Genomic DNA, 22,830 nt, shown 5'->3' with positions numbered 1-22,830 from the left:
ACATACTGTTGTTACTCTCTGTGAATACCAAAAGCACCAGCCGAATACTTAGCCAGTGATTTTCACTAAACAGGAGGGCTGAAGCAGGAGGGGAGTATATCTATTAACTTATTGAAGACAACGAGATGCCGAGGACCAGAGTGGTACGTACTGTAGGTGAACATAATGAATATGGTGGGGATTAAAGGGTTGGAGCTGAGAATCAATGACATTTACATTTATTCTCACTACTCCCACATTCTACAGAATGAGATCATTTGTTTTAGGTACATTTCAAACTATGAGCTACAGTCAAACAATATAGCATTATTCAGACTGAGACGTGCTGACTTTATTTTGTGAGCTGCACTTACACACATGTAACACCAGGGGACAGTGTGGCACAAACATTCTCCATACAGATTGGCTGCAAAAACAGTGGTTTTGGATCAAGAGATTGTTCTATGTCTACTGAACAAAAAAAAGAACACAACATTTAAAGTATTATTCTCATGTTTCATGAGCTCAAATACGCACAAAAAAAAACATATTTCTCTCAAAATGTGTGCACAAATTTGGTAGTGAGTAGTTCTCCTTTGCCAAGATGATCCATCCACCTGACAGGTGTGGCATATCAAAAAGATGATTAAACAGCATGATCATTACACAGGTGCACCTTGTGATGGGGGAAATAAAAGGACACTCTTAAATGTGCAGTGTTGTCACACAACACAATGCCACAGATGTCTACATTTTGAGTGAGCATGCAATTGGCATGCTGACTGCAGGAATGTCCACCAGCGCTGTTGTCTGAGAATTGTATGTTAATTTCTCTACCATATGCCGCCTCTAACAGTGTTTTAGAGAATTTGGCAGTACATCCAACCGGCTTCACAACCGCAGACCACGTGTAACCACGCCAGCCCAGGACCTCCACATCTGGCTTCTTCACCTGCGGGATGATCTGAGACCAGCCACCTGGACAGCTGATGAAATTGAATAGTATTTCTGTCTGTAATAAAGCCCTTTAAAGGTAAAAAAAAAAACTAATTCTATTAGGCTGGGCCTGGCACCGATGCCCAGTCATGTGATATCCATAGATTTAGGCCTAATAAATGTATTTTAATTGATTGACGGATTTCCTTATATGAACTGTAAACTGTAAAATCATTGCATGTATTATTGCATGCTGCGTTTATATTTTTGGTCAGTATAGATTTGTGGCGGGGAGAGGTTGGGGTGTTGAAATAAACAAATACATACGTTAAAAAAAATATTTTATTTTGTGCAAAATGCCATTATGGAACATATTCCTTCAATACAATTGCTCAGAAAGAGATTTTATAATTTTTTTTTTTTTTTTTTTAATATTGGGTCCAAAATTATGGCCACCTTTTTTTTCAATGGCCTTCAATACCTCACCTTGCGAGGATAATTGTAATGATAAGTTTTCTAAAATGTTTTATGAGTTGAAGAACAATGGGAGGGATCTTAGACATCCCTCCATACAGAATCTTTCCAGATCCTTGATATCCTTCGTCTGCGCATCTGGACTGCCCTCTTCAATTCAAACCAGAGGTTTTAAAGGGGGTTTAAGTAAGGAGACTGAGATGGCCATTGCAAAATGTACATTTTGTGGTCAATTAACCATTTATTTATGGATTATAGTGTTCTTGGGGTTATTGTCTTACTGGAAGATTTTAAAAAAAATTGGTTTAAGTGTCTTGCTCAAGGGCACATAGACAGATTTTTACTTTGTGGGCTAGGGTATTCGAACCAGCGACCTTTCGGTTACTGGGCCAACACGCTAAACGCTAGGCCTCCTAACAAGGTTTTTGGCAAAAATGTCCTGTTACTGGATAAAGTTGATGATGTCGTTGACCTTAACAAGGGCCCCATCCACCAACATATTTTTGCAGTATGTATGGGGCTCTTTTCTGCATATCAATCAATCAAAAATATTTATATAGCACTTCTTACATCAGCTGATGTCACAAAGTGCTGTACAGAAACCCAGCCTAAACCCCAAACAACGCAGGTGTAGAAGCACGGTGGCTAGGAAAAACTCCCTAGAAAGGCCAGAACCTAGGAGGAAACCTAGAGAGGAACCAGGCTATGAGGGTGGCCAGTCCTCTTCTGGTTGTGCCGGGTGGAGATTATAACAGAACATGGCCAAGATGTTCAAATGTTGATAGATGACCAGCAGGGTCAAATAATAATAATCACAGTGGTTGTAGAGGGTGCAATAGGTCAGCACCTCAGGAGTAAATGTCAGTTGGCTTTTCATAGCCGATCATTCAGAGTACCGCTACCGCTCCTACTGTCTCTAGAGAGTTGAAAACAGCAGGTCTGGGACAAGGTAGCACGTCCGGTGAACAGGTCAGGGTTTCATAGCCACAGGCAGAACAGTTGACAGGCAGGATATAACCCCACCCACTTTTCCAAAGCACCGCCCCCACACCACTAGAGGGATATCTTCAACCACCAACTTACCATCCTGAGACAAGGCAGAGTATAGTCCACGAAGATCTCCCCGACGGAACGAACCCAAGGGGGGGCGCCAACCCGGACAGGAAGATCACGTCAGTGACTCAACCCACTCAAGTGACACACCCCTCTTAAGGACGGCATGGAAGAGCACCAGTAAGCCAGTGACTCAGCCCCTGTAACAGTGTTTGAGGCAGAGAACCCCAGTGGAGAGAGGGGAACCGGCCAGGCAGAGACAGCAAGGGCGGTTCGTTGCTCCAGTGTTTGTCCGTTCACCTTCACACACCTGGGCCAGACTACACTCAATCATATGACCCACTGAAGAGATGGGTCTTCAATAAGACTTAAAGGTCGAGACCGAGTCTGCGTCTCTCACATGGGTAGGCAGATCATTCCATAAAAATGGAGCTCTATGGGAGAAAGCCCTGCTTCAAGCTGATTGCTTAGAAATTCTAGGGACAATTAGGAGGCCTGCTTCTTGTGACCGTAGTGTACATGTAGGTATAAACAACAGGACCAAATCGGAAAGATAGGTAGGAGCAAGCCCATGTAATGCTTTGTAGGTTAGCAGTAAAACCTTGAAATCAGCCCTAGCCTTAACAGGAAGCCCGTGTCGAGAGGCTAGCATTGGAGTAATATGATGACATTTTTGGTTCTCGTCAAGATTCTAGCAGCCGTGTTTAACACTAACTGAAGTTTATTTAGTGCTTTATCCGGGTAGCCGGAAAGTAGAGCATTGCGGTAGTCTAACCTAGAGGTGACAAAAGCATGGATACATTTTTCAGCATATGCATCTTTCTTTCGACGCAAGACCCACCACTACCAATCATTTTATCCGCTATCTTTTTTTAGAAAAAATCTATTACTTGTTAAACAAAATCTCTTTCTCTGGGCAATTGTATTAGCATAAAATAATATAATTCCCCCCCCCGAAAATGTTTTATTTATTTTATACAGTTTTTTTTGCTCATCTTTATCAACGGAGCCAATAATGACATTGCATTCGGAAAGTATTCAGACCCCTTGACCTTTTCCACAATTTGTTACATTACAGCCTTATTCTAAAACAAAATCAATCTACAGACAATACCCTATAGTGACAAAGCGAAAACAGGTTTTTTAGAAATATTGACAAATTAAAAATAAATTAAAAACCTTACTTACATAAGAATTCAGACTCTTTGTTATGAGACTCGAAATTGAGCTCAGGTACATGCTGTTTCCATTGATCATCCTTGAGATGTTTCTACAACTTGATTTGGAGTCCCCCTGTGGTAAATTGAATCGATTGGACATGATTTGGAAAGGCCCACACCTGTCTATATAAGGTCCCACAGTTGACAGTGCATGTCAGAGCAAAAAGGGAGGTCGAAGGCATGAGGTCGAAGGAATTGTGCATAGAGCTCCGAGACAAGATTGTGTCAAGGCACAGATCTTGGGAAGGGTAGCAAAAAATGTATGCAGCATTGAAGGTCCCCAAGAACACAGTGGCCTCCATCATTCTTAAATGGAAGAAGTTTGGAATCACCAAGACTCTTCCTAGAGCTGGCCGCCCGGCCAAACTTAGCAATTGGGGGAGAAACGCCTTGGTCAGGGAGGCACTTAATGACTGTCAGACCATAGAAACTAGATTCTCTGGTCTGGTGAAACCAAAATTTATCCTGAATACCACTTCTGGACGAAACCTGGCATCATCCCTACGGTGAAGCATGGTGGTGGCAGCATCGTGCTGTGGGGATTTTTTTGTAGCGGCAGGGACTGGGACACTAGTCAGGATCGAGGGAAAGATGAACGGGGCAAATCACAGGGAGATCCTTGATGAAAACCTGCTCCAGAGGGCTCAGGACCTTACATTTACATTACATTTAAGTCATTTAGCAGACGCTCTTATCCAGAGCGACTTACAAATTGGTGCATTCACCTTATGACATCCAGTGGAACAGCCACTTTACAATAGTGCATCTAAATCTTTTAAGGGGTGGGGGGTGAGAAGGATTACTTTATCCTATCCTAGGTATTCCTTAAAGAGGTGGGGTTTCAGGTGTCTCCGGAAGGTGGTGATTGACTCCGCTGTCCTGGCGTCGTGAGGGAGTGTGTTCCACCATTGGGGAGCCAGAGCAGCGAACAGTTTTGACTGGGCTGAGCGGGAACTGTACTTCCTCAGTGGTAGGGAGGCGAGCAGGCCAGAGGTGGATGAACGCAGTGCCCTTGTTTGGGTGTAGGGCCTGATCAGAGCCTGGAGGTACTGAGGTGCCGTTCCCCTCACAGCTCCGTAGGCAAGCACCATGGTCTTGTAGCGGATGCGAGCTTCAACTGGAAGCCAGTGGAGAGAGCGGAGGAGCGGGGTGACGTGAGAGAACTTGGGAAGGTTGAAGACCAGACGGGCTGCGGCGTTCTGGATGAGTTGTAGGGGTTTAATGGCACAGGCAGGGAGCCCAGCCAACAGCGAGTTGCAGTAATCCAGACGGGAGATGACAAGTGCCTGGATTAGGACCTGCGCCGCTTCCTGTGTGACGCAGGGTCGTACTCTGCGGATGTTGTAGAGCATGAACCTACAGGAACGGGCCACCGCCTTGATGTTAGTTGAGAACGACAGGGTGTTGTCCAGGATCACACCAAGGTTCTTAGCGCTCTGGGAGGAGGACACAATGGAGTTGTCAACCGTGATGGCGAGATCATGGAACGGGCAGTCCTTCCCCGGGAGGAAGAGCAGCTCCGTCTTGCCGAGATTCAGCTTGAGGTGGTGATCCGTCATCCACACTGATATGTCTGCCAGACATGCAGAGATGCGATTCACCACCTGGTCATCAGAAGGAGGAAAGGAGAAGATTAATTGTGTGTCATCTGCATAGCAATGATAGGAGAGACCATGTGAGGTTATGACAGAGCCAAGTGACTTGGTGTATAGCGAGAATAGGAGAGGGCCTAGAACAGAGCCCTGGGGGACACCAGTGGTGAGAGCGCGTGGTGAGGAGACAGATTCTCGCCACGCCACCTGGTAGGAGCGACCTGTCACCTCTGACTGGGGTTAAGGTCCACCTTCCAACAGGACAACGACCCTAAGCACACAGCCAAGACAACACAGGAATGGCATCAGGACAAGTCTCTGAATGTCCTTGAGTGGCCCAGCCAGAGCCTGGTCTTGAACCCGATCAAACATCTTTGGATAGACCTGAGAATAGCTGTGCAGCGACGCTCCCCATCCAACCTGACAGAGTTTGAGAAGATCTGCAGAGAATAATGGGAGAAACTCCCCAAATACAGCTGTGCAAAGCTTGTAGCGTCATACCCAAGAAGACTCAAAGCTGTAATCGCTGCAAAAGGTGCTTCAAAGTACTGAGTAAAGGGTCTGAATACTTATCACATTTATATATTTCATTACATTTGCAAAAATGTCTAAAAACCTGTTTTGATAAAGCTGCCAACAACAGATTCCTATATGCAGCCATACAGGTGTTGACTGAGTGTCACCTCTGAAATAAAATAAAGATGATGCATGATGAGGAATACAAATATCCAGCGTTAAATGGACTGGAATATTCCTCTAGCAGCATGGAGCGTTATGACAACGTTTGCATCCATTTCCATGCTTAATTAAGGCATTGTTATGCACACCCACTAAACCAGGTGGACCAGGCATTGGTTATCATCGTCATTTTCAAGGAGACTTGCGGCTGTAATCGCTGCCAAAGGTACTTCAACAAAGTACTGAGTAAAGATTCGGAGTACTTATGTAAATGTATTATTTCAGTTTTTTATTATTAGAAATTAGCAAACATTATTAAACCCTGTTTTTTTCGCTTTGTCATTATGGGTTATTGTGTGTAGATTGATAAGGGGAAAATCTATTTAATTCCATTTTAGAATAAGTATAATGTAAAACAAAATGTGTAAAAAGTCAAGGGGTCTGAATACTTTCCAAATGCACTGTAAGTGATTCAATGCCAACTGTTATATTTGATTACTAACAAACCTATATTTCAAGTCGCAACCTATTTCTTTGAAGTCTCAACTTGCTTTTAATTAACCTTTGGTTAAACCTACTGAATAATATCAAAACAAACTAATATTTTATGTAAAAACAATCCATCTTTTCAACTTATTCCAATTCTCTTTGGAGATCAAGTTTGTTCCATAAAATGAAATAAGTCAAGGGGTCTGAACACTTTCCGAATGCACTGTATGTAGGTTCAATGATCACCATAGCCGTGGTTATAATGATCACTGGAGTTTGTACAGTGGTTTACGAAAGTATTCACCCCCATTGGTATTTTTCCTGTTTTGTTGCCTTACAACCTGGAAGAAAACTTGAGCATGCATAACTATTCACCCTCCCAAAGTCAATACTTTGTTGAGCCACCTTTTGTAGCATTTACAGCTGCAAGTCTCTTGGGGTATTTCTCTATAAGCTTGGCACATCTAGCCACTGGGATTTTTGCCCATTCTTCAAGGCAAAACTGCTCCAGCTCCTTTAAGTTGGATGGCATCCGCTGGTGTACAGCAATCTTTAGGTCATACCACAGATTCTCAATTGGATTGAGGTCTGGGCTTTGACTAGGCCATTCCAAGACATTTACATGTTTCCCCTTAAACCACTCGAGTGTTGCTTAGCAGTATGCTTAGGGTCATTGCCCTGCTGGAAGGTGAACCTCTGTCCAAGTCTCAAATCCCTGGAAGACAAACAGGTTTCCCTCAAGAATTTCCCTGTATTTCTCGCCATCCATCATTCCTTCAACTCTAACCAGTTTCCCAGTCCCTGCCGATGAAAAACATCCCCACAGCATGATGCTGCCACCACCATGCTTCACTGTGGGGATGGTGTTCTCAGGGTGATGAGAGGTGTTGGGTTTGCGCCAGACAGCGTTTTACTTGATGGTGCCATATTCTTTCAATTTTTAAAATAATGGATTTAATGGTGCTCCGTGGGATGTTCAAAGTTTCTGATATTTTTTTATAACCCAACCCTGATCTGTACTTCTCCACAACTTTGTCCATGACCTGTTTGGAGAGCTCCTTGGTCTTCATGGTGTCACTTTCTTGGTGGTGCCCCTTGCTCAGTGGTGTTGCAGACTCTGGGGCCTTTCAGAGCAGTGTATATATACTGAGATCATGTGACACTTAAATAAAGTCCACCTGTGTGCAATCTAACTAATTATGTGACTTCTGATGTCATGCCCTGGCCATAGAGAGGCTTTTTATTCTCTATTTTGGTTAGGCCAGGGTGTGACTAGTGTGGGCATTCTATGTCCTTTTTTCTATGTTTTGTATTTCTATGTCTTGGTTCTCAATCAGGGACAGCTGTCTATCGTTGTCTCTGAGAACCAAAGTTGGGTACCCTTTTCCCCCACCTGTTTTGTGGGAAGTTAACTTTGTCTTTGTTCAGGGCACATAGCCCAATGCTTCACGGTTTGGTTTTGTTCTTTGTTGAGAATGCACGCTTACCATGCTGCACCTTGGTCCAGTCCTTCAGCCAGCCGTGACATCTGAAGGTAATTGGTTGCACCAGATCTTATTTAGGGGCTTCATAGCAAAGGGAGTGAATACACCACTTTTCCATTTAAAATAATTTGACAAGTAATTTTTTTCACTTCACCAATTTCTACTAATTCGTGTATGTCCATTATATGAGATTTTTATTTAGATTTATTTAAATAACAGGTTGTAAATGCAACAAAATAGAAAAAAACGCCAAGGGGGATGAATACTATTGCAAGGCACTGTACATATGTTTTACATACATGATCTGTGTGCCACAGAGGAGGCTGGTGTGAGGAGCTTTAGGAGGACAGGCTCATTGTGATGGCTGGAATGGAATAAATGGAACGGTATCAAACACATAAAATAAATGGAATGACTGTCATTTATTTTTCAGCATGTCTAAGTTTATTTAAAAGAAGTCAGTATGCGTATCTGCATCTCTGCTCAAATCTGGGAAAAAGATTGACAGAAATGTGAGTCTTCTTCATTACATTTAGTAATTGCTTTTCTAAAGTCTATCAAACTTGTCAGCAGGCATGCCAGCTAAAATAGTTAGACAAGCTAGTTACTCTAACTTATATGTATGGCTTTTTGGTAGCTAGTAATGAGGTTGGGAGATTGGGAAACTATCTGGGATAGCTAAAGCGAACTTCATAAAATTGCTAGATAGCTAGTAGTGTTACATATATTCTTTTAAATATATAAGGCGATGTGGATCTTCCATCCACAACACACAGAGGCGTCATGTCCACAGGGTCCTGTTAAACATATATATATGTTTTACAGGACAAATCTGAGAGGACTGTGGTTGGAAGATCCACACTGCCTTATATGGCTGCCTGCGTATGTGCTCTACTAACTGTCCGTAGAGGAATTGGACTAGAATCTGACATGGCCTTCACAGAGACAGACTGCCATTTCTGTGGGAGTGGGAGGTTAGTGTTCAGGGTTCAGGGTTGACCACACTGACTGGTGGGTTGAGGCACCACCTATGACTTAGGAACGGGGAGACATCCTGACTATTCATTGCTATAGATGAGAAAGGTGTGTGATGGGAAAAGAGAGTGATGCCAAAGAAATATGAACATGTTTACAACAGATGGCTCATTGAATCCTCTATGGACAATCATGTTTGCACTGTGTGTCCGCATGTAGATCGAGTTTGAGGGGCAAGACGAGAGATAAAGACTGTGATATGTGATGAAAAGTAGGAAAGAGAGATGAATAATGGTGAGTTGAATAAAGGAGAGAGACTGATAGCTGATAATATATCACTTGAAATGTATATTTTTTTTAAACCTTTTTGAGAGTAATGTTTACTGTTCATTTCTAATATTTTTTTGTTGATGTTAAATTTGTTTCTTCTGACTTTTGTTAATGGTTTATTTCACTTGATTTGGCAATGTAAACATTGAATTGAGAGCGAGAGAGAGCGGACCAGTTGCCAGGACCATAAATACAAATTCCATCAAGACACCGTTGCCCTAGAGCACACAAAAACTACAGTGCCTTGCGAAAGTATTCGGCCCCTTTGAACTTTGCGACCTTTTGCCACATTTCAGGCTTCAAACATAAAGATATAAAACTGTATTTTTTGGTGAAGAATCAACAACAAGTGGGACACAATCATGAAGTGGAACGACATTTATTGGATATTTCAAACTTTTTTAACAAATCAAAAACTGAAAAATTGGGCGTGCAAAATTATTCAGCCCCTTTACTTTCAGTGCAGCAAACTCTCTCCAGAAGTTCAGTGAGGATCTCTGAATGATCCAATGTTGACCTAAATGACTAATGATGATAAATACAATCCACCTGTGTGTAATCAAGTCTCCGTATAAATGCACCTGCACTGTGATAGTCTCAGAGGTCCGTTAAAAGCGCAGAGAGCATCATGAAGAACAAGGAACACACCAGGCAGGTCCGAGATACTGTTGTGAAGATGTTTAAAGCCGGATTTGGATACAAAAAGATTTCCCAAGCTTTAAACATCCCAAGGAGCACTGTGCAAGCGATAATATTGAAATGGAAGGAGTATCAGACCACTGCAAATCTACCAAGACCTGGCCGTCCCTCTAAACTTTCAGCTCATACAAGGAGAAGACTGATCAGAGATGCAGCCAAAAGAGGCCCATGATCACTCTGGATGAACTGCAGAGATCTACAGCTGAGGTGGGAGACTCTGTCCATAGGACAACAATCAGTCGTATATTGCACAAATCTGGCCTTTATGGAAGAGTGGCAAGAAGAAAGCCATTTCTTAAAGATATCCATAGAAAGTGTCGTTTAAAGTTTGCCACAAGCCACCTGGGAGACACACCAAACATGTGGAAGAAGGTGCTCTGGTCAGATGAAACCAAAATCGAACTTTTTGGCAACAATGCAAAACGTTATGTTTGGCGTAAAAGCAACACAGCTCATCACCCTGAACACCTTCCCCACTGTCAAACATGGTGGTGGCAGCATCATGGTTTGGGCCTGCTTTTCTTCAGCAGGGACAGGGAAGATGGTTAAAATTGATGGGAAGATGGATGGAGCCAAATACAGGACCATTCTGGAAGAAAACCTGATGGAGTCTGCGAAAGACCTGAGACTGGGACGGAGATTTGTCTTCCAACAAGACAATGATCCAAAACATAAAGCAAAATCTACAATGGAATGGTTCAAAAATAAACATATCCAGGTGTTAGAATGGCCAAGTCAAAGTCCAGACCTGAATCCAATCGAGAATCTGTGGAAAGAACTGAAAACTGCTGTTCACAAATGCTCTCCACCTCACTGAGCTCGAGCTGTTTTGCAAGGAGGAATGGGAAGAAATTTCAGTCTCTCGATGTGCAAAACTGATAGAGACATACCCCAAGCGACTTACAGCTGTAATCACAGCAAAAGGTGGCGCTACAAAATATTAACGTAAGGGGGCTGAATAAATTTGCACGCCCAATTTTTCAGTTTTTGATTTGTTAAAAAAGTTTGAAATATCCAATAAATGTCGTTCCACTTCATGATTGTGTCCCACTTGTTGTTGATTCTTCACAAAAAAATACAGTTTTATATCTTTATGTTTGAAGCCTGAAATGTGGCAAAAGGTCGCAAAGTTCAAGGGGGCCGAATACTTTCGCAAGGCACTGTATATACAGTTGAAGTCAGAAGTTTACATACACCTTAACCAAATACATTTAAACTCAGTTTTTCACAATTCCTGACATTTACTCAGAGTAAAAAGTCAGTTAGGATCACCACTTTATTTTGAGAATGTGCAATATCAGAATAATAGAGAGAATGATGTATTTCAGCTTTTATTTCTTTCATTACATTCCTAGTGGGTCAGAAGTTTACATACACTCAATTAGTATTTGGGAGCATTGCCTTTACATTTTTTAACTTGGGTCAAATGTTTCAGGTAGCTTCCCACAATAAGTTGGGTGAATTTTGGCCCATTCCTCCTGACAGAGCTGGTGTAACTGAGTCAGGTTTGTAAGGCCTCCTTGCTCGCACACGCTTTTTCAGTTCTGCCAACAAATGTTCTATAGGATTGAGGTCAGGGCTTTGTGATGGCCTCTCCAATACCTTAACTTTATTGTCCTTAAGCCATTTTGCCACAACTTTGGAAGTATGCTTGAGGGTCCTTGTCCTTTTGGAAGACCCATTTGCAGCCAAGCTTTAACTTAAACTCAACTGATGTTGAGATTTCCACATAATTTTCCGTCCTCATGAAGCCATCTATTTTGTGAAGTGCACCAGTCCCTCCTGCAGCAAAGCACCCCCACAACATGATGCTGCCACCCCCGTGTTTCACGATTGGGATGGTGTTCTTTGGCTTGCAAGCCTCCCCCTTTTCCCTCCAAACATAACGATGGTCATTATGGCCAAACAGTTCTATTTTTGTTTCATCAGACCAGAGGACATTTCTCCAAAAAGTATGATCTTTGTCCACATGTGCAGTTGCAAACCATAGTCTGGCTTTTTTTATGGCAGTTTTGGAGCAGTGGCTTCTTCCTTGCTGAGCAATCTTTCAAGTTATGTTGATATAGGACTCGTTTTACTGTGGATATAGATACTTTTGTACCTGTTTCCTCCAGCATCTTCACACGGTCCTTTGCTGTTGTTCTGGGATTGATTTGCACTTTTCGCACCAAAGTATGTTCATCTCTAGGAGACAGAACGTGTCTCCTTCCTGAGCAGTATGACGTCTGTGTGGTCATGGTTTTTATACTTGCGTACTATTGTTTGTACAGATGAACGTGGTACCTTCAGGCATTTGGAAATTGCTCCCAAGGATGAACCAGACTTGTGAAGGTCTACCATTTTTTTCTGAGGTCTTGGCTGATTTCTTTTGATTTTCCTATGATGTCAAGTAAAGAGGCACTGAGTTTGAAGGTATGCCTTGAAATGCATCCACAGGTTCACCTCCAATTGACTCAAATTATGTCAATTAACCTATCAGAACCTTCTAAAGTCATGACATAATTTCTGGAATTTTCCAAGCTGTTTAAAAGGCACAGTCAACTTAGTGTATGTGAACTTCTGACCCATTCGAATTGTGATACAGTGAATTATAAGTGAAATAATCTGTCTGTAAACAATTGTTGGAAATATTACTTGTGTCATGCACAAAGTGGATGTCCTAACCGACTTGCCAAAACTATAGTTTGTTAACAAGAATTTTGTGGAGTGGTTGAAAAACGAGTTTTAATGACTCCAATCTAAGTTTATGTAAACTTCCGACTTCAACTGTATACCTCGGCCTAACCATCAGCCCCACGGGTAACTTCCACAGAGCTGTGACCAAGGCAAGAAGGGCCTTCTATGCCATCAAAAGGAATATAAAATTTGACATACCAATTAGGATCTGGCTAAAAATACTTGAATCCATTGCCCTTTATGGTTGTGAGGTCTGAGATCCACTCACCAACCAAGAATTCACAAAATGGGACAAAGACCATACTGAGACTGCATGCAGAATTCTTCAAAGATATCCTCCGTGTACAATGTAAAACACCAAGTAATGCATGCAGAGCAGAATTAGGCCGATACCCACTAATTATCAAAATCCAGAAAATACCTGTTAAATTCTACAAGCACCTAAAAGGAAGTGTTTCCCAAACCTTCCATAACAAAGCCATCACCTACAGAGAAATTAACCTGGAGAAGAGTCCCCCTAAGCAAGCTTGTCCTGGGGCTCTGTTCACAAACAGACCCCACAGAGCCCCAGGACAGCAACACAATTAGACCAAACAAAATCATGAGAAAATAAAAAGATAATTACTTGACACATTGGAAAGAATTCACAAAAAAACAGAGCAAACTAGAAAGCTATCTGGCCCTAAACAGAGACTACACAGTGGCAGAATACCTGACCACCGTGAGCATAGCCTTGCTATTTAGAGAGGCTGCTGTAGGCAGACAAAGCTCAAAAGAGAAGACAGGCTTTGTGCACACTGCCCACAAAATGAAGTGGAAACTGAGTTGCACTTCCTAACCTTCTGCCAAATGTATGACCATATTTGAGACACATATTTCTCTCAGATTTCACAGACCCATAAAGAATTTGACAACAAATCCAATTTTGATGACTATTTGCACATCTTTACAACACTGTATATAGCCATAATAGGACATTTTGAATGGCTCTATTCCTTTGGAACTTTTGTGAGTGTAATGTTCACTGTTCATTTTTGTTGTTTATTTCACTTTTGTTTATCCATTTCACTTGCTTTGACAATGTAAACATATGTTTCCCATGCCAATAAAGCCCATTGAATTGGAGAGAGAGAGAGAGAGAGAGAGAGAGAGAGAGAGAGATGAGTTTAATCTGAGAGTGGAGGGAGAGTAGAAGCAGGGAGGGAGGGGACAAGGTGAGCCCCAGGGCACAGCTGTTGTTGAATGGGAGGGGAACAGACAAAAGCCCTGGAGGGCATGAGGAGACAGAGGGCTGAGAGAGACAGGCTGGGGGCAGAGAACGGTGTTGCAGGGAAAATACCTACCTTTCTCTCTCTCATTCTCACACACAAACACACACACACACATACCAGACCACTGACTGAGTCAGAGACAAATTGGAACAAATAAGGTTTGGTTCAAAAGTCTCCCTGGTGCAGGATAGATAGATACCTACTGATAGATAATGGGCGTGGCCAGTCTGTTTCTACAACATTGTGTGCTGTATTGTGACATCAGTGCAGTGGATAGTGGATACTCATGTAAATGTGGGACAATGACATTATTTTGGATACTGTATGTCATTCTTTCACGTGTACAACTGTTTGCTGTTTTATTTACTCTCGTTTTTGTGTAACTCTGCAAACACTGCATGCACACACACACACACACATGCGCACACACACATTTTCCAATGAAGTAACAGAAATATCAAGCCCTGGCTTACAAAGAAAATGAATAAGGCAAATCTCTTCCCAGTCTGGGCTATGATGCAATCAGTGTTAGCAGCTCTCTCCCTGGACCTGGCAGGTGCAACCACAACAGGTCTACACAGAGAAAGGGCTAGGGCTTAGCGAGAGAGGGTGAGTAGGATGGAAAGATGGAGGAAGGGGGGGTTGTTCAGAAAACCTGGACATGGAGGCTTGCTGGGTGGGGGGGGTGCCCTTTTAATTACAGCTAAATGGACTCACCAACAGTGTGAAAGCTGGTGTAAAATTACTCATCCCCACCCCCGGCTTGGGTCCCTGCTCTCCCCAACACACCCCCACCCCAAGCTCCATCAAGGCAGCTGCATGGGAAGCACACGCCGGCCCTGACCTGGGGGCATAACTTGATAGGCTGGAGAAGGTCAGAGGTCATGTGAGTCAATAGGTTCTGTGACATCTTCCTTAGACAGATGGACTGAATGTGCAGCTCAGCAAGCTGATAAAGGCACCCTTTTAATAGTGTGTGTGGGGTGTATTTGTGTGCACTCTCAGAAAAAAACAGTGATATGTAGAACCATTTGTCCGTGTAGGAGAACCCTCTGGAAAAAGGTTCCAGATAGAACCCATTCAGGTCAGATAAACCCCTTTTTGTTACAAATAACACCCTTTCAAGGGTTCTGTTTGGAATCAGAGGTTTTATGTAGAATCAAAAAGGGTTATTTTTTCCAGAGGGTTCTACAACAGCAGAGGTAGGCAATTAGATTCAGCCGCTGTACGATTTTAGTCCGAGAGGATTATCGGGGGACTGAAACATAGTTATAGTAATTTGTACACTGCAAATTGACCACAAGTAAGCCCAAAAAAAGAGATTTATATTTCAAAATTCAACATAATCAAGGTGTGAAATGATTTTAACACAAACGCATCTCTTTTTATATGTGGTAATACTTGGGAACAGATTTCCTGAATTAAAATCATTTCAGCTGAATTCCTTATGATTTTAACCTTCTTTTGTTTACTAAAAGCTTTGGGGGGGCCAAAGAAAATCCCTCCTGTTGCCGACCCGTCCTACAGGGGAAAATGGTTCTAGATGGCATTTATTTTTCTGAGAGTGTCGACTATTTGTGTTTCTAACGCTCATACAAATCTGTGTTGGAAATTCTCACGACTAAACTGTCATTGAATCTCAGGCAATCTTTGGCATGCTGTTCCTGGCCTGCACACATGGGGACTCGGTCTCTGTCACACTCACATACACACACCTGGACATAATCACATAGTATGAGAACAACCAAGCACAGGCACACAGAGCAAACGAAAGGTTGTGTTACTGCTCTGTTGTCCTTCTGTGGTTTATATTTTTACCGTTCTGACTCCAGTGACTCTGTCCTCCTTCTGATGTACACATCCCCCCTCCCCACACTGACACTTCGCTTCGTCCTGCTGTTGGGACATTGGGTTGATACAGACACAATCTTTGCGGAATTCCTTGTTGCAGGACGTAGTTAACTGACACTCAATATTAGTAGCTCCAGTGTGTGTCTGTCTGACCGGCAGGGACAAGTCTACCCAGCGCTCATAGATTTGCATATTTTCAGCAGGGGGGGAGATGGGGAGGCAGTACCCTGCTCCGACTGGGGGGATGGGGAGATGGTATGATGCTGAGCCTGTACGCTCCCTCCCATTCCAGCCTGCAGCAATGAAACAGGGGATAGTAATGCGAGAGGGAAAGAGCGCGATGGAGGGAAAGAGAAAGTGAGAAGGGAAGGAGGGAGGGAGGGAGGGTGAGTGGAGAGGTGAACTCTCAACTCAGAAGGCTGTCCCCTGTAGCTCTGTGTGACGACCACACACACACACACGCGCACACACACACACACAAATAATCTGGACACATCCTCCATGAACAAAGAACAATCCAGTCCTATGACACCTTTGGTATTTATTATATTATATAGGCCTATGGTCTTGGCTGTTTAGTGTAACATTTAAATTACCCTGTACACAACTGCTTCGTTAGTAGGCTAATGAATATTTGCTTCCATTGCCAACGTTCCATAATGTCACCATGGATCTATAGTTGAACTCTGCCATTTTGATAGGTGGCTTAACCTTACTGTATCACATTTACATGTTTTAGGTTGATACTGTATGAAAAAATGATGGATGAATTTGAGGCGCTGTGCGGAGCCCCGGAGCATGGGGTGCCGTCTTGTTTAGCTGCTACAAAAGATGGATAGAAGGTCATTAAATAGCCATCACGGGCTGCTGTACAGACCTCAGACGCCGCAGTTATTACAGCCATGCTTATGGATCAGTGGGGCAACTGCTCCTTTTGGTGTCTAATTTACCTGTGGGATGCAGTCTTGGATGGATGGTAGGAAGGTGCTAGACAACAGTCTCTGCGGTACAGTCAGGTGATTTATTTACAGCAAGGCTATAGTGTTCAGCAGTCGACTTGGATATTTACAGATGGATCCTCCGAAAAATAAGAACAAGCTGGAATATATCGCTTTCTTGCACACACTTCACAGTGTAAAGGCCTACAGCTTACAACTAGTATATCACAAACATATCACAGGCGGGTAACTTTCAGCCGTTTACCACTTCCTCAATACCAGTTGGTAACCCTCTTACCTCGATTGGGTCATACCAACACAGTTCACAGAAAAGGGGACATTGGCCTAGATTCAACCCACACAGCTGATGGTTTGCCAGCGTCTAAGGTGCAATTGCATCGGCACTATCAAATCAGTGAGTAGCTTGATCATTGTCACGAAGACACACCTGTCTCACTCGCGTTAGAGGTTCAGAACTAGACGGGAAAACTCCAGGTGACGATGGTTTCAGTATAGAATCAGAGCACGTCGTCTCCACTGCTTGTGTTGCTGGACATAATTGCTAAACGGTATTGAGCATGCGTTCTGCCAAAGTCAGGAAAGGATCCTAGGCAAATGTGCAACTTTCGTCCTTTGAGTTTATTGAAGAAAGTCTATGGTTTGCCAATATCCTTGCTATGAACCTAGAGAAGGCTATCCCCTCTTTAACACATCTGCATCAGGTGGGGTTTGTACCAGAGCGCCTGTCCTCCAATCACATGAGACTTTTTCCACGTCATGTCAAGGGCGAGCAGTGTCGCTGGATGCAGAGAAAGCTTTGGATAGAATAGAGTGGTCTAACCTGTTCTATGCACTCTCTCCATTTGGTTTTGTGCCTGTTAACATGCAATGGATTAGGGCACGATCACGAACCTATTGCTTCAGTTTAAACTAATAGTATGATATGGTGTTAGATCATTTAGCTTGGTAAGACAGACCAAAACACACATTGTAAGTGATTTATCACTTAATATAATATATTTAGTCTTGCTTAGAATATACTTATTGCAGTGTAGGTCAAATGCTACAGTGGTCCACGACGCATCTTGAACATGCAACTTTTGGTCCGCAGCTGTACTCCCATCCAGCAACAACCGTAGAAGCCATTTGTTCCGAGAAACCATCGGTATTACCACACTAGCATGATTAGGCACCCAATCAGGCTTGTCGCCTCCCCGTAGGACCTGGGTTACATTCAGCACGGCAGAACGGTGTGCAGCGTTGAATTCACCGGAAACGGTACTGTACCGAACTACTAGTTGAATAACCTTGTGATTATGGCCACCATATTGTGTGCTGCACAAGTTTTATGATTTCAGATGGTCACACCCATATTGATCAGGCCACACCCACCAAATGGGAGCAAACGTCCCTCAAAGCAAAGACCGTACAGTATAAAGATGGGCAGAAGGTTATTCTCCAATAGAAATCCCCGAAAACACTTGTAGAAAATGTCATGGCGACGTTGGCTAGCCAAGCTCATGCGCAGGCCAGTGTAGCAAACGTTAAAGTCAACTAAACACACCCCTGGCCTCGCCATACTAGGAAGCACGAGGTTTTGGACGAGCGGGAAACAAATAAGCAGGCGTTTCTAACCTGAGTAATACGTTACTTATATTAAATAGTTAAACGATTGCAAAATGCATAATACGTTTGAATTAAGTTACATAAACCAAATTCTGGTGTGAGACTGAGCAACTGAGGGTGATGGTGAAAACAAATGTGCACAGGAACAAATTGAATGGAGCTGCTGGGCACCAGATTGCTATACCATATGTGGTTAGTTGATAGGTAAAACTCCTATCCAGGCGTTGTACCATAAGGCATACACCAGCAAAGTCTGAGTAGAGGAGCACAACCCATATCTCCAACCACAATAGGCCTTTATAAGTTACAAAATTACATTGATATGCAAAGACATAAATGCTGTGGTAATCCTACAGCATAAGAATAAAAGTTGATCAATTAATTCTGTAACAGGTACTGTAGTCAATCAAATGAATGCATTGCTGGTTGGAATATAAGGGGGAACATTAAATAAATGTGTTCTTACTGTGCGAGGCTCAGAATAATAATTACTCGTTAAACAAAATCTTTCTTTTCTCAAAAAGAGTGGGGTGAAAACAATTCACCCGTTTTCAATACTCCAGCACGCTCCACTTGCAACAATAACAGCACCGAGCCATTTTCCAACATGTTTTATGAGATTGGAGAACACTTTGGGAGGGGTTCTAGACCATTCCTCCATACACTCCTGCTCGACGTTTCCAGTCTACTAATCACCAGGCCTGGCAACCCACATTGTGCACACCTGGCAACCGTCATTGTGCACACCTGGATTTCATCACCTCCCTGATTATTCTCCCTTCACATAGCCCTCAGTAAGCATCAGGCAGTATTGGTTATGTTCAGTACACTTCTCCTATTTTGCATTTTCTTCATGTTTATTACTATTAAACTCACCTTCTACACCTGCTTCCTGACTCCCTGAGTATACTTTATAAGGGTGTATTTATTGTATATTGAGTCTTTATTTTGCTCAATGGGTGCCAATCGTTTTGAAGATGACTATGTTTTGAGGAAGAAAAGTATTTATTATTTAACCAGGGAAGTCACAGAGACATACATTTTTATTCCTAGGGAACCTTGGCTAAGAAAAGCAGCATATGTTTTGTTATAGGCTACATGGATTTAGAGCCATTCTCTGGATTTTACTCAAAGTGGTCATTCTTTTCTACTCTATCCATAGCGTTCGAGCTGCACTGCATAGAACCGCCTATTGAGATCTATCATAGAACCTATAATGAAAAAATATATAAATGCAACATGCAACAATTTCAATGATTTTACAGAGTTACAGTTCATATAAGGAAATAAGTCATTTAAAATAAATTCATTAGGGCCTAATATGTGGATTCTACATGACTAGGCAGGGGCTCAGCCATGGGTGGTGGGTCTGGCAGGGCATAGGCCCACTCACTTGGGAGCCAGGCCCAGCCAATCAGAATGAGTTTTTTCCCCACAAAAGGGCTTCAATACAGACAGAACTACTCCTCGGGTGTCCGGGTGGCTGGTCTCAGATGAAATCCGCAGGTGAAGAAGCTGGATATGGAGGTCCTGGGCTGGCATGGTTACATGTGGTCTGAGGTTGTGAGGCCGGTAAGATGTACTGACAATTTGTCTAAAACGACATTGGAGGCGGTTTATGGCAGAGAAATGAACATTAAATTCTCTAGCAACAGCTCTGGTGAACATTCCTGCAGTCAGCATGCCAATTGCATGCTCCCTCAAAACTTGAGACATCTGTGGCATTGTGTTGTGTGACAGAATTGCACATTTTAGAGTGGCCTGTTATTGTTCCCAGCACAAGGTGCAGCTGTGTAATGATCATGCTAATTAATCAGGTTCTTGATATGCCACGTCTGTCAGGTGGATGGATTATTTTGGCAAAGGAGAAAAACTATTTAAAAGCGATGTAAACTAATTTTGTACACAACATTTGAGAGAAATAAGCTTTTTGAGCGAATGGAAAATGTCTGAAATATTTTATTTCAACTCATGAAACATGGGACCAACACTTTACATGTTGTGTTTATATTTTTGTTTAGTATACATATATATTTCCAGCAATCATATGCAGCTTCCTCATAAATCTATTTCCAGTTGTGAACCAACACCTTTGCGCAACAAGTCAAAACAGATATTGATCTGGTGGGGGTTTCAAAGCCAAACATGTATTTCCTTATTTGACTTCCTGTGTTCTAGATGGTGATGTATAGATGAAAGCATCAGAGTATTGACTCAGTCTGACTGACTGATAGACTGTGCTACATTGTAGGTCTGCTTTTGAGAGCAATAGATCTGGCACAGAGACCTCCTCAGTAACAAAGACATGGGTTATTTCGAAGCTCTGTTTCCCCCTTTTGCGCTTGTCTCTCTGAGGGTGTGTGTGTGTGTGTGTGTGTGTCTGTCTGTGTACGTGTTTGCTCTAGTGTGCACAGCATGCCCTCTTATTGTGTGCATGCCAGTGTACCATCGTAATCATAAATGATAGCTTCCCCAGTTTTGTTTGCTGAGCTGTGCATATCAATGTGTGCGTGTGTGCGTGAGTGTCCGTGCACGCATGTGAGTGTGTGTGCTGGTATGTTAGTGTGTGACAGTCTTTCCTAGGACCCTGTCTGCACACACATACAGGCAGCGGCAGGATGGCGAGGATCAGGCGTCCTGAACGCCCACTTGCAGTCCCTCCAGCTGACTGCCGTCATGGCAACGCAGAGCTCTAGCTAGCCGAGCGAGTGAGGGAAAGGGAGCAGAGCAGCGAGGTCCTGGGTTTGTGTAAAGCCAGGAGCAGGGCAGCCTCAGCAGGCAGGCAGGGGGGATGCATCAGCCATTGGCCCAGACAGACACCAGCCCATTTCTGTGCGTGTGTGTGTGTGTTTGTCTTCAGGGGGGTTAGGGCTTGATTTTACTCACTGTGTTAGGTCAGGGGGAGGAAGAGATGCTCTCTCCAATTATACAGGAGGAACAGGCTAGTGTGTGTGTCTGGGGAACTGAACAGGGCTGTGTGTGTGTGTGTGTGTGTGTGTGTGTGTGTGTGTGTGTGTGTGTGTGTGTGTGTGTGTGTGTGTGTGTGTGTGTGTGTGTGTGTGTAGAGGGGTGGGTCGCTGAAAAGGGCTGACTGTGTGTGTGTGTGCGTGTGCGGTTTGGGGGTACTGAGTAGGTCAGTATGAGGTCGATTTTATTCTTAACGGAATCCGGTCAGGGATAGGAGAAGATACTAACTCCATTAATTCTGAGGCAGGTGTGCGTGTGTGCGTGTGTGCGTGTGTGCGTGTGTGCGTACAAGGCACCGTGAGCTTTGTTCTGCATACCACTAATTCAGAGATAGGATCATCCTCTGTTTCAATTTAGACTGAATAACTCCCTGCTGTGCAAGTCATCCTATTAATGAGCATTTAAACAAACACACCTTATGAAACCATATGGTCAGTGTCTTAACTCATAGCTAATGTCAGAAACATGTGTGGCTTACTAAGGTCGCCTTTCATTGATTTCTTTGCTGGTTAGTTTCAGGCAGTTGCCATGTGAGGCCAAAGGGGCAGACACTATATTTTGCTTGATATGCACAGTGAGAGACAAAGCACAGATGTTGTCGAGTTGAATTGTAGATATCACCTAGTTTAGGTTTGTTTATATGTGTTGTCGCTGTAAAAAGTGGAACGGGGCTGTTGTCCATCTGAAGTGCTTTCACTGATTGGTATAATCGAAAGTGATGCTGTGGTTCGTTCAACCTATTCCATTCAATTGGTCTGAAATCAAATAATGAATTTGACAGATCAATGCAATTAAAAAATAAATAAATACAAATGTAATTGAATGAAAGCTTCTAAATTGCTTTCAACCCCTCATTCACATGCACATTGCATATTGCTCAATGTTCAATGTAGCGCCGGGCAGCTTATCTGAAGAGTTGGAGGAGTGGCTTTAGTGATTTTTGGCCACCTGTGAGAGTGTATATCATTCCAGTTAATATGTTCCGTTTTTTAAATTTGTATTGTTGTAGTTGCACACTGCCTGCACTGAATCAGAAATTATACTTGCATAAGTGCATGTGAAACTAAAGAACCTGGTACGGCCATTATTGAGATAGCCATATACTGTAGTCAGTAAATATGCAAGTCTTATTTAAATAAAGTTTTTAGATTCATTATTTAATTTTATGGAACAAACTTTATCTCCAAAGATAAAAATCGAAATGAACAAGATGAAAAGATGGGTTGTATTTACGTGAAATATTAGTTTGTTTTTATATTATTTAGTAGGTCTAACCAAAGGTTCAATTTAAAGTAAATTGAGTGTTCAAAGAAATATGTTGCGACTAATAGGTTTGTTAGTAATCAAATATTGGCAACAGTTGGCATTGAATCATATATTTGGTTTCAACAAATATATATATTTTTTTCAATTTGAGAGAACCTAATTTATTTACTTGTAACCAGTTGATTTAAAAAATGTAAAAAAGAGTTTAAAATAAATAGTGTTTGTACGTATTCCTCTGTGTGGTGTGAAGGCCTGTGTTTCTGTACACATTATGTGTAAATGCGTTTACACACCACAACACCTTAACCTAGTGTTTCCCAATCTTG

The 22,830-nt window shown here is 42.6% G+C and overlaps 1 protein-coding gene across 1 annotated transcript in view; it reads left to right on the top strand.

The window, feature by feature from the left end:
- The first annotated feature begins 7,365 nt into the window (after nt 1–7,365).
- The window catches only part of LOC118361295 (nucleolar protein 4-like), a 161,904-nt gene continuing 146,439 nt past the window's right edge, over nt 7,366–22,830 (top strand). The window contains exon 1 of the mRNA XM_052482976.1: nt 7,366–7,955. The gene's annotated coding sequence lies outside the window, so the exon portion shown is untranslated. The remainder of the gene's footprint in view (nt 7,956–22,830) is intronic.

This window comes from Oncorhynchus keta, chromosome 28, assembly GCF_023373465.1.
Source record: "Oncorhynchus keta strain PuntledgeMale-10-30-2019 chromosome 28, Oket_V2, whole genome shotgun sequence".
NCBI classification, from domain to species: Eukaryota; Metazoa; Chordata; class Actinopteri; order Salmoniformes; family Salmonidae; genus Oncorhynchus; species Oncorhynchus keta.
This window is presented reverse-complemented; position numbering and strand designations above follow the sequence as displayed.